The sequence below is a fragment of the Ambystoma mexicanum genome, chromosome 9 (assembly GCF_040938575.1).
Source record: "Ambystoma mexicanum isolate Mex_15411 chromosome 9, UKY_AmexF1_1, whole genome shotgun sequence".
In the NCBI taxonomy this organism is placed as follows: domain Eukaryota; kingdom Metazoa; phylum Chordata; class Amphibia; order Caudata; family Ambystomatidae; genus Ambystoma; species Ambystoma mexicanum.
Window position 1 is genome coordinate 1432231416 of NC_090931.1, and position 12287 is coordinate 1432243702.

The 12287-nt window shown below is 39.6% G+C and overlaps 1 protein-coding gene across 1 annotated transcript in view; it reads left to right on the forward strand.

Annotated features, from left to right (window-relative positions):
• Nucleotides 1-12287, forward strand: part of PLCD4 (phospholipase C delta 4) — a 679750-nt gene that overhangs the window by 524059 nt on the left and 143404 nt on the right. The gene's annotated exons all lie outside the window — the stretch shown is intronic.

Sequence of the window (12287 nt, forward strand, 5' to 3'; positions counted from 1 at the left end):
GTTCCCAATTTGTTTGAGTCTACATTTTGGCAAGCCTTTTGTGCTTGGAATTAAGGTCACACTGACCACCAATTATCCTCCAGAGACTAATGGACAGAGAGAAAGGGTGAATCAGGAGTTGAAGAAATATCTCAGGGGTTGTTTGTTTGAAGTCAGGAAATAGTTGGGTGGGTCTGGTGTGGTTGGCTGAATTTAGTTATAACAATTCGACAAATCTCCTTTTTTTGGAATCATGGGTATCAACCACATTTCCTTCCAGGTTATGGAACAAAACTTGAACAGGGCAATTAAGGCTTTACAGAAATGTGCAGAACCTCATCGATGACCAGCCCTTAAATATCACAAGGGGGAATTAGTCTGGTTATCAACTAGTTATATTAAATTAAAGGGAAGGAGAACATTTGATCCACGCTTTATAGGTCCTTTCACAATTGAACAAGTGATTACTCCAGTTAATATGAAGCTGACATTACCTTCTCATATGAAAATCCACCCCATTTTCCATGTCAGTTTATTAAAACCCTGTAACAAGGAAATGAATAATTATGGAGAAATAGGAGGAGGAATTTGAAGTTCAGGCCGTATTCATTCTAAAAAGTACCAGAGAAAATTACAGTACATGGTGGACTGGAAGGGCTTTGGGCCTTAAGAAAGATCCTGGGAAGATGCTACAGATGTTCATGCCCTGAGACTAATAGCTAGGTTCCACACTCAATACCCACGCATGGCAGGCCCCTGGGACAGGGCTTTAAGGATGCGCTACTGTCAGGTCTGTGGGTGGCGGGACCTTAAGGTCATATCAATGTAAAAGAAGGGATATACACCACAAGCTGGCGCACAGAGTGGGTGGATGTTTTTCTTGGATGAAGTTTTTAAGAAGAGAGGAGCGGGCATGCATGGCTGGATGGACTTTTAGTGCAATGTTTTAGGTTACTTAAGGAGGATTGGCAAAGTGTTTTCCGCAACCAAATCCTCTATTAGGAATCTGCTAATGTCCCTTTCCAAGATGGAGGAAAGACAGGGGAAGAATGATTGGTTAAGATCTCATTGTTATGTAATGTAATTAATAGTCTTCACTGTACATAGTTCAAGTTGCCAGTGATTCTGTGATCTCATACCATTCTGCATAGAGCACTTTCCTTAAACAATTAGAATGTAGAGGCATTAGAATGTTATTGTAGGAACTGAATGAGTTGAAGTGCTGGCCAAAGGCAGAGAGCTGCAGCCTTACCTGAGTTCCCGAATAATGCTTCATCAACCCATCCAGTTGTGTGGACATTTACTTGGAATATAATACTCTGCCGTTTGGAATGTGTAAAACATTCTGAACTGCCTTTCATCTGCAATCTTTGATCAAGCGGGTCCCTTGTCAGGGAGCTCCTGCATTACGCCTTTCTGAGAAAAAGAATTGGGAGAAAACTGCAGGAAGTAACTGAAGTTAGGAACCAAGCAGCATGAGCACTCAATGAAGCTACTAGTGCGAACTATCCTTACTTTAAAAAAAAAAAAGTTTGATATGCTTTACTGAAACAAAGTACTTTTTTTTAATGGTATGAAAAAAATGTTACCTCTCTGAGGCAGAAATAAAGCTATTGACGGGGAGCAAACTCATAGTTTTATCTTTTTGAGGAGCGAGTGATTGGGCTCTATCTGCTTTTTGGCGTGGCTCTCAGTATAAAGGGAGAGGCACAGGCTGAGCACGAAGAGCAGTGTTTTCATTTGGGATAGTGAGACGTGGAGCACGTTTCAAACCTGCAGCGACAGTCGAGCACACAGAGAGGATCCACAGGAGTTTTGAGGAAAAAAAACCTGCAGTGTGAACTGCGTGCGCCGGGCCTGCTTAGCTGGCGGACATCTCTTGTTGCCATAGCAACGTGGGAAACATTTCAGGACAATGTTTTTTGATGCAGTTTTGCGCACCAGAGCTTTTAATCAACGTGAGAACTCCTTCATCAATCTTTATGCTGGAACAGTATAAGCATGTTTAATAAACACAATGAACCGCAAGGAAGAATTAAATACTAGTTAAGGTCTCTTGGTTGGAGTAATTGGAGAACATTTATTGAAGATAGTCAATTGAACCAGAGGTTTTTGAAAATAACACGTCTTTTAGTTTTGAGAGGAGATGTAGATAGTTAACAGTTTATAATTCATGACCCATATGAAAATTGAATTCTGAGTATTTAAATAAGAAGACAAGGTAGATCTGAAGAAGCAAGAAGAAGAAAATTAAGAATAATCACAAATCCTTGCCTCAACGAGTCAAATGTCTATCTTTCATTCTGCAGAGGCTATCAGGTAATGAGAATTTAGTTGCAAAATCCTTATAGTATAGAAAGGAATTATGCTCAATATTAAATATAATGTACGTGTATTTTGTAGGTTTAGCGTGAAGGTGAATCGCCTGAACAAGAGTTACACTGCCTGACGTTTGTTATTTAGTCCAATTTAACTTTCCCTCCAGGGGTGTCGTGAATGCTACTATATTTGATAGGGGCAGGCGGGACGCGCAAAGGGGGCTAGTGGAGCTGACAACTCCTGTGAGACAGAATACTGGCACCTGGCACCAACCACGCTCTGCTAGTTTGACTATCTGAAACTAAGGATACTAATGCACACGTCCTCAGGTGGTTCTTGGCCGTACAGTCTTTTTCCTTTAAGGCAAATGTTTACTTTCTTTCTCGTTATCCTCAGCCAGTCATTGGACAGGGAGAGGAGGAAGCAGAAAGGGTGAAGGTGTGTGACACGGCCAGTACACTGGCTTTGTGAAGAGGGAATGGAAACTCCTCCTAGCTGTGGGTGGGAGGCATATCAGGGAGAACTCCAGAGCCAGCCCTACCCCTGAGGAGGATGGTGGCAGTTGAAAGGCCCCCAATCCCTGTCCCTCCCCCTTGTGCCAGTTTGTTTATGAGCAGTTCCACCTTTGTCTCACGCCAAACCTCTTAAGAAAAATGCTCGCCAGTTTCTTTGTGTTTTTCTAGTGAGGAAACCGCAGACCGGGAAAACAGCGTGAAGCATCAGTGAGAGAGCAGTTATCAAGCGCTGCATGCCAGCTGCAGAAAGAGACCAGAGACCGGGACCCGACCTTCAGCAAACAACCCTGTAGTGATCCTTACCCTGCCACAAGCAGAGAAGAACCAATGGAGAGAGAGGGGTTTGGCAGCATCAACACAATGCAGCGGACAGAGAAGCCACGCTGCACTACAAAGCAATAGCGGCAAACACTTGCAGCAACTGCACAATACCCTAGACTACCAGGGAGTAAAACAAGGTCACAATCCCTCCCACCCATGGGACTTACCTTAGGTATGCCAAGAACAAGGCCCCTACCACGAACAGGAATATTCAACTTCCCGGGCCACCAATGCCTGTCCACAGCAGGCACACACAGAGAAACAGAGAAGGTTGGCAGGGCTTAACCCACTTTTTGTAACCTTTACTAATTACAACAATTCACAGGTGGGGAGATCAGGACCAGATAGGCTAGGGCCAGTGATCCAATGGAGAGATGAGGGGGGTGCATAAAAATGACAGCAGGAAACCAGAAGTTGGGAGTTATTCAGGTGAGGTTAGAGGAGGAGGTGGAAGAACAAGAGACCGACAGGAAGGAGTAATGAGCAGCGGAGTGTGGAGACATGGGCCTCATCACGACTTGGGCGGTAACGGTAACGCTATTAGCGCGGGCGGTATGCGTCTGCAGGAGATGCTGAGCCCCACAGATCTCTCAAGAACGTTTGATCAACAACTGTCTTTAACCCAGTTGAAGAACTAACACTCCCAAGGGAAAAGGGGAAGTGGAGAAAATAACAAACGACAGACGCCTACTTCTGGTGGGCTGCAATCTGTAGAAGGAGACATTAATGTTTATTAAATAATTAAGACATGCATTAAATTAACTCAATCTCTAAATATCAAATAATTTAATATCTAAACCCATACCTGTCCAATCTCCGAAATAAACTTGGAGATTAATTAACTTCTTTTTCACAAAGACCCATTGAGATTTTTATCTTGCACAGTCAATGTTCAATTTCAGAAGGGCAATGTGAATTTAAGAATTCATTTTGTTCCTTAACAATATTGCTCAAAATAATGAGTTCAATAATATGAAATCTTCTTAAAATAAGCAGGAATTCACTTTAGAGTGTTCATTCATTCAAATGCATTTCATCCTTTCTCAAGCACATTGTATTCCTGTTCAGATGTTTCTTCAACTTTAGTAAACAAATGCACAATTAAGAGTTCAGATGCTATTTTAAACTTTTGACATGAACAATAAGAATGAATTCAGATCCTGCTTAACCTTTGAAGCACATGCGCAATGCTAATGGAATCCGATGCTTTGCTTTTGACATAAGCACTGTAAATAAGTTCAGATGCTGTTTAACCTTTAGAGCACATGCGCAATGCTTATGAAATCCGATGCTTTGCTTTTGACATGAGCGCTGTAAATGAGTTCAGGTGCTGCCTTATTCTTTAGAACACATGCACAATGCTAATGAAAACAACTGCTTCTGCTTTTGACATGCGCACAGTAAATAAGTTCAGGTGCTGCCTTATCCTTCAGAAAACATGCGCAATGCTCATGAAATCAATGTGTCTTTACATTCCACATGCGCACAGTGAAGTAATTCAGATGTCACCTTATCTCATGCGAACTCAAGTTAAATAACATCAAAAGCTTAGACTCCGGTTTTCCTTAAGCAATCTTCACTCACGCGACCGTACTGAAACTGACAGACTTGAAATCAGATCAGATACGAGACACGGCAATAAAACTCAGACACTTCTCCTTCGCGCATGCGTGAAACAAAAAATGAATGCTCTGAAGCACTGATCAAAGAAAACTGTGCAGTTAAAATTCTAAACGCTTCTTCCTTCAGTACAACATCAGAACTTCAAAACCGTGTCAATTACACTGAGTCATAAAAAGCCAAGCAGATTCTTGAAGTAAAATGAAACGAATCTAAATACCTAAACTAAATAAATACCTAACATGAATAGAGTGATAAAAAATAAAGCAGCTTTTCTCCAGCTTGAGAAAAAGCGACGCTCCCACCAACTTATCAGCTGAGCTTGTCCCACGTTGACCAGCTTCTCAGGAAAAAAAATATTTATCTCTGTAAACTTCACCAGAATCTCATCAAAAGGCCTTGAAGCAGGAACTTAATCAAAACAGGACCTTCCTTCTTGAAGGTGAACAATGAAAGGCAGTTTAGAATTGTATGGAAGGTCAGAGGTTCATGAAACTTCCAATCAGGAACTGGCACTACTGCCACCATGTTGGTTTGGGGAGTTAGCACTCTGATGAACAGAAGTTAAGATCAACAACCCAAAATCAGATTAAAACAATAAATTATTTAATTCTATAATCTAATTTCATTTACAAAGTACACCTACCTAACCTGGGACCTGACAGTACCCCCTCCTTAAGCCCTGACCTCAGGGCCAGGTTTATTTGGATTTTTTCTGTGAAACTTAGATACCAATCTTTTCGCATGAATATCAGATCTGACTCCCAACTTCTTTCCTCAGGACCAAACCCCTTCCAATCAATAAGATATTGAATCTTCCCCCTTACTTTTCTAGAATCAAGTATTCTTTTCACCTCAAATTCTTCTGAATTAGTTTCCAAAACAATTGGTTTAGGAACTGGTCTCATTCTGATTCCTTTTGACACTGGTTTTAATAAACTTACATGAAATACTGGATGAATTTTCAAATTTGTAGTCAATTTAAGTTTGACTGATACTGGTCCTATCACTTCCTCAATCTCAAAGGTACCCAAAAACTTAGGACAAAATTTATTTTTTCCTTTCAATTTAATATTTTTTGCTGATAACCAGACTAAATCACCTTTAGCATAACTTGGACTTTTCTTTCTTTTGAAATCTGCAAATCTTTTATACTCAGACTTACTTTTCTGTAACATTTCTTTTGCTTTAGTCCAACTTTTCTGAATTATTTCAGTTATATCTTTCACAGCTGGACATGTCTCATTTACTCCATCATTCTCACATAGAAATCGAGGATTATAACCTCTTCCACAAAAAAAAGGTGACATGGAAGTAGAAGTTTTAGTAGAATTATTATATGCAAATTCCGCTGTCCACAACAAATCCACCCACTCAAACTCTCCTTCAACAAAACATCTTAAATATTTTTCTAATTCCTGATTGATTCTTTCTACTTGACCATTAGCCTCTGGGTGATATCCTGATGTTAATTTTATCTTCAAACCCAATCTCCTACAAAATTCCTTCCAAAATCTCGACACAAATTGAGGCCCCCTATCTGAAATAACTTGACTGGGAACTCCATGCAATCGTACAATTTCTTGAATGAATTTTTTAGCTAGACTTGAAGCTGTAACTCCTCCTTTCATGGGAATAAAATGACTCTCTTTAGAGAAACAATCTACCACTACCAGAATTGTGGAGAATCCTCTATCTTTAGGTAAATCTACAATAAAATCTAAACAAATTGTATGCCAAGGCCGAGGAGGAATAGGCAAGGGTTCAAGAAGTCCAGCAGGTTTTCCAGTCTCATGTTTTGACTTAGCACAGACTTCACAAGTCTTTACATAATTTAAGACATCTTTCTTAATACTTTCCCACCAGAAATGTCGTAGAACTAAATCCAAAGTCTTATGAAAACCCGGATGTCCAGCTAAGACTGAATCATGACAATCTTGTAAAATTTTCTCTCTAAGGTCCTCACTCGGGAGATACAACTTATCCTCAAAATAAGGTAAACCATTTTTAATAGTTCTTTTGACATCCAACTGTGCCCATTCTTTCATCTTCTGAAAATTCAGATTTATTTTAATTAACTCCTGCAAATCTTCTTTTTTAGAAGAGTTTGCTGAAACAAAATGTTCTTCAGGAATTACAGGTTCAGGTCTTAACTCCAATTCTTTTTCACAACCAGGAAATTGTCTGGATAAAGCATCCGCTTTACCATTTAATTTCCCAGGTCTGTATGTCACTACAAAGTCAAAATCAGCAAAAAATAATGACCAGCGTAACTGTCTGGGAGTAAGGGTCTTAGCTGACTTAAGAAAAAGTAAATTTCGATGATCAGTAAGCACCGTGACAGGATTTCTGGCACCCATCAAAAAATGTCGCCATTCTTGAAATGCAGCTTTTATAGCGAGTAATTCTTTATCCATTATTGTATAGTTACTTTCTGCTGCAGAAAATTTCTTTGAGAAGAATGCTATTGGATGAAGCTGACCAGTTTCTTTATGTCTTTGAGATAAAATAGCTCCAACTGCAAAATTAGAAGCGTCTGCTTCTACAAAGAATGGTTGTGTTGGATCTGGGTGTAAAAGAATAGGACCAGAAATAAATCTATTCTTCAAGGTGTTAAAAGCCTCTTCCGTTTCTTGATTCCAAAGAAAAGGTACACCTTTTTTTAAAAGTCTAGTGATAGGAGGAATAATGGATGAAAAATCTTTGATAAATCTCCGATAAAAATTAGCAAAACCTAAAAAACTTTGCACTTCCTTGATCTTAGTGGGAGTCGGCCAATCTTTCACTGCTCTGACTTTTTTTTGATCCATTTCCAAACCTTGAGGAGAAATCACGAAACCCAGAAACTCCACCACTTCAGTATGAAATTGACTCTCATCAAGACTAGCAAAAAGATGATGATCGTGTAACTTCTTCAAAACTTGTCTTACATGTTGATAATGTTGCTCCAAATTATGTGAAAAAATCAAAATGTCATCAATATAAACTACGACAAAAAGATCTAGAAATTCTTTCAAAACATCATTAATAAAGAATTGAAAAGCCGCTGGGGCATTACATAATCCGAATGGCATTACAAGGTATTCAAATAAACCAAAACGTGTTTTGAAAGCAGTTTTCCACTCGTCTCCTTCTCTAACCCTAATCAAATGGTAAGCTCCTCTCAAATCTAATTTAGTAAAAATGGTTGCTCCTGTAATTTGATTTAACATTTCTGGAATTAATGGCAAAGGATAGCGATTTTTAACAGTGACTTTATTCAAAGATCTATAATCAATGCAAGCTCTGAGCTTCCCTTCCTTCTTGGGTACAAAAAACAATGGTGAAGCTGCAGGAGATTGTGAGTGTCTAATAAACCCTTTATTGAGATTTTCCTCAATGTATTCCTTCAAATAATCATTTTCCTTCTCGGTCAAGGCATACACCCTACTACTAGGTAAGATTGCTCCATCCTCTAAATCAATTTTGCAATCATATGATCGATGTGGAGGTAACTCCCCTGCTTCAACCTCATCAAACACACAAGTAAACTCTTTATAACACTCAGGCAGAAAACCCATCACAGCTCCAATAGAATGTTCTTCAAATCCATTTTGAGCTAAAGCCACTACTCTTCCACTTTCAATACTCTCATCTCTGATCTCATACTTACAATTGAAACAATGTTCCTTACAAATTTCTGATTGAAAATCTAATATTCTTCTTCCCCAGTCAATTGTGGGATTATGATTAGTCAACCAAGGCATTCCCAAAATGATTTGTAGTTGAGGAGCATCAATAAGTTCAAAGACAATATACTCAGAATGATCTTTAACCAGTGTCATAAACAAAGGAACAGTTTCATGAGTGATGGGTCCCGAGGTTAACTGAGATCCATCTACTGCTCTTACTTGCTCTACTGCTATTTTTTCAACTAATGGAATTTTCATAGACCGAGCCAATCCCCAATCCATAAAATTACCAGTTGCCCCTGAATCAATCATGGCTGGTCCTGATCCTTTTAAAACATCATCCAAAAATAAGGATACGTTAATTGTTACATGAGGTACAGCAGCTTGAAGGGTATTCGCCACCTGTTGAGATCGAGAAACATTTGACTGCCCTCTCTTGGGAGTGTAAGGACAATTCCCTAGAAAATGACCACTACGCCCACAATATAAACACAAGTGATTAGCTCTTCTCCTATCCTTCTCCTCTTTAGATAATGGTCCTCTTATTTTGCCTGACTGTTCATTGACTTTACTTCTTTCTTCCATTCTAGGTTTTTCAAAACGCTGAACCACCTTGACCTCTCCAAAACCCTTTCTACGTTCATTTCTTCTTTCTCCCAATCGAAAATCTATTCGCATAACTAAGTCAATTAAGGCATCACAAGAAGTGGGACGATCAACCATGGTTGATAAAGCGTCTTTAAATTTGTCCCTTAAACCTCTGTAAAATAAGGACGATCTCTTGTCCTCTGGCCACCCTGTCTCCAAAACTAAAGCTCTAAAAGCTGTTACATAACTCACTAAGTCCTTATTTCCTTGTTTTAAATCTAACAGTTCCCCATCTAACTCTTGTGAAATCATTCTTCTTCCAAACATCTTTCGAAACTCTTCTTTAAATAGAACAACATCTTTCAAAATTGGATTCTCTTGAGCAACCAAAAGAACTGCCCAAGATGATGCATCCCCAGTTAAATAAGATAACATAAATGCAACTTTTGCCATGTCAGTTCTAAAACTCTCAGGACGACACAAGAAATGTAACTCACACTGTGTAACAAAAGTTGAAAATGTTTTAACATCTCCACTAAAACGTTCTGGGGATGCTAAAGGAACTGATGTCTGACTCCAAATGTGTCTTCCTACTCTATCTTCATCTCTCCCATCTGCTCTTTCCAGAACTGGGGGTTGTTGTTCACTGTTCCCTGTGGCTCCCAACTCCGAAGACAATCCTTCACCAGAATACCCTACTCTCTGTGTTCTAGATTCCCCAATGGATTCTTGAATCCGAGTCATCTTAACTCCCAACTCCTCCACCTTTTTATGCAATTTTGAATTCTCTAAATGAGCAACTCTTAATTCTTCTCTCAATTCTTGGATTACATCTCCTAACTGTTCCATGATGAAATCTGTGAGACTCAACAACCCAGGCAGACTATTTTTTGGCCTTTTATCTGTCCGGTCCCGAAGCCTGCGTCTGCAGGAGATGCTGAGCCCCACAGATCTCTCAAGAACGTTTGATCAACAACTGTCTTTAACCCAGTTGAAGAACTAACACTCCCAAGGGAAAAGGGGAAGTGGAGAAAATAACAAACGACAGACGCCTACTTCTGGTGGGCTGCAATCTGTAGAAGGAGACATTAATGTTTATTAAATAATTAAGACATGCATTAAATTAACTCAATCTCTAAATTTCAAATAATTTAATATCTAAACCCATACCTGTCCAATCTCCGAAATAAACTTGGAGATTAATTAACTTCTTTTTCACAAAAACCCATTGAGATTTTTATCTTGCACAGTCAATGTTCAATTTCAGAAGGGCAATGTGAATTTAAGAATTCATTTTGTTCCTTAACAATATTGCTCAAAATAATGAGTTCAATAATATGAAATCTTCTTAAAATAAGCAGGAATTCACTTTAGAGTGTTCATTCATTCAAATGCATTTCATCCTTTCTCAAGCACATTGTATTCCTGTTCAGATGTTTCTTCAACTTTAGTAAACAAATGCGCAATTAAGAGTTCAGGTGCTATTTTAAAACTTTTGACATGAACCATAAGAATGAATTCAGATCCTGCTTAACCTTTGAAGCACATGCGCAATGCTAATGGAATCCGATGCTTTGCTTTTGACATAAGCACTGTAAATAAGTTCAGATGCTGTTTAACCTTTAGAGCACATGCGCAATGCTTATGAAATCCGATGCTTTGCTTTTGACATGAGCGCTGTAAATGAGTTCAGGTGCTGCCTTATTCTTTAGAACACATGCACAATGCTAATGAAAACAACTGCTTCTGCTTTTGACATGCGCACAGTAAATAAGTTCAGGTGCTGCCTTATCCTTCAGAAAACATGCGCAATGCTCATGAAATCAATGTGTCTTTACATTCCACATGCGCACAGTGAAGTAATTCAGATGTCACCTTATCTCATGCGAACTCAAGTTAAATAACATCAAAAGCTTAGACTCCGGTTTTCCTTAAGCAATCTTCACTCACGCGACCGTACTGAAACTGACAGACTTGAAATCAGATCAGATACGAGACACGGCAATAAAACTCAGACACTTCTCCTTCGCGCATGCGTGAAACAAAAAATGAATGCTCTGAAGCACTGATCAAAGAAAACTGCGCAGTTAAAATTCCAAACGCTTCTTCCTTCAGTACAACATCAGAACTTCAAAACCGTGTCAATTACACTGAGTCATAAAAAGCCAAGCAGATTCTTGAAGTAAAATGAAACGAATCTAAATACCTAAACTAAATAAATACCTAACATGAATAGAGTGATAAAAAATAAAGCAGCTTTTCTCCAGCTTGAGAAAAAGCGACGCTCCCACCAACTTATCAGCTGAGCTTGTCCCACGTTGACCTGCTTCTCAGGAAAAAAAATATTTATCTCTGTAAACTTCACCAGAATCTCATCAAAAGGCCTTGAAGCAGGAACTTAATCAAAACAGGACCTTCCTTCTTGAAGGTGAACAATGAAAGGCAGTTTAGAATTGTATGGAAGGTCAGAGGTTCATGAAACTTCCAATCAGGAACTGGCACTACTGCCACCATGTTGGTTTGGGGAGTTAGCACTCTGATGAACAGAAGTTAAGATCAACAACCCAAAATCAGATTAAAACAATAAATTATTTAATTCTATAATCTAATTTCATTTACAAAGTACACCTACCTAACCTGGGACCTGACAATTAGCCCTACTGCCGAACTCCCCGGCGCTAATAGCGCCGGATCACAAGTTTGGCGGTAATGTAAGTCCCCATTCCCCACTGAGCCCATTCGGGAATGCCCCAATCTTCCCGCTAATACCGCATTTAAGGGTTACCGCCGAAGTCGTGATGAGAATGTCTGCAGAATGTGAGGTGGTTAGTGAGTGGAACGGTACTGTGTTGTGAGTGTGCTTGAATGTATGGGTAGGAGAAGGAGAGCTGGGAGTGATTGTGAAGTAACTGTGTGGGGGAAAGGAGAGTGTCTGAATAAGAGCTGGGTGGAGAGTTGTAGTAGCGTGGATGAGAGGGTGAGGCGGGAGCAGTAGAGTGGAGGCATGAATAGTAGTGCAGAAGAGGGAATAGTAGCCAGGAGGAGGGAGGAGTAAAATCAAAGGGTGGAGGCAAGGCCTAGGAAGTATGAGAGACATAGAAGGGACACAGAGGAGGGGAGAGAGTAAAGGCAGGTGGGCGTGGAGAGGGAGTCTATCTAGAGATAAGGAAAAAGGAGAGGAAAGGGTGAGAGTAATAGGAGAAAGACTGCATCAAGCAGGGTGTCTGTAAGGTACAATCCCACACCCTTTAGAAACTAAACACTTTGTAGAGTA